Source organism: Coptis chinensis, chromosome 3, assembly GCF_015680905.1.
Source record: "Coptis chinensis isolate HL-2020 chromosome 3, ASM1568090v1, whole genome shotgun sequence".
NCBI lineage: Eukaryota > Viridiplantae > Streptophyta > Magnoliopsida > Ranunculales > Ranunculaceae > Coptis > Coptis chinensis.
In genome coordinates, this window is record NC_141458.1 from 55,033,911 (window position 1) to 55,034,463 (window position 553).

The following is a 553-nucleotide window of genomic DNA, read 5'->3' on the forward strand; positions in this document are numbered from 1 at the left end:
CATGGATTAGACCATGAAAAACCTTATCGGCTGTCATGTGTAGGATTGAACAAGTCCTAACAACATTCCACCATCCTACGGTTGGTGCGGAACAAATTAAATTAAGGGTATTCCCTTTCACCTTAGCCGATAAAGGCGCGTCTTGGTTAATCGCCCAAACGCCTAATTACGTGGACTTCGTGGGCTAAACTTGTTCAATTGTTTATGGAACATTTTACCCACCCCTAAAGACGGATGAGATGCTTTCCAAGATTTATTTCTTTTCGACAAAATCCTCATGAAACATTTTTTGAGGCTTGGAATCGTTTCACCGATCTCCTTATAGAGTGTCCACATCATAACTTAGCGAAAAGACACGTTAGTTCGTGCCTTTTCAAAAGGACTTCTACACCACCATAAAGAAGTCCTTGACATAATGAATGGGGGTAGTTTCTTAAGCAAAGGAGCTTCGAGGCTTATAAATTTTAGAGGGACCAAACTAAACGAAATAACAATTGGGGGTAGTGGCGATTTACCCCTCTCCGCTAGTTTCTTCTTCAAGATTAAAGGCTAC

General features: G+C 41.0%; 1 pseudogene; it reads right to left on the reverse strand.

The window, feature by feature from the left end:
* Positions 1-249: 249 nt before the first annotated feature.
* Positions 250-344, reverse strand: LOC147510065 (small nucleolar RNA R71; annotated as a pseudogene).
* Between the last annotated feature and the right edge of the window lie 209 nt (positions 345-553).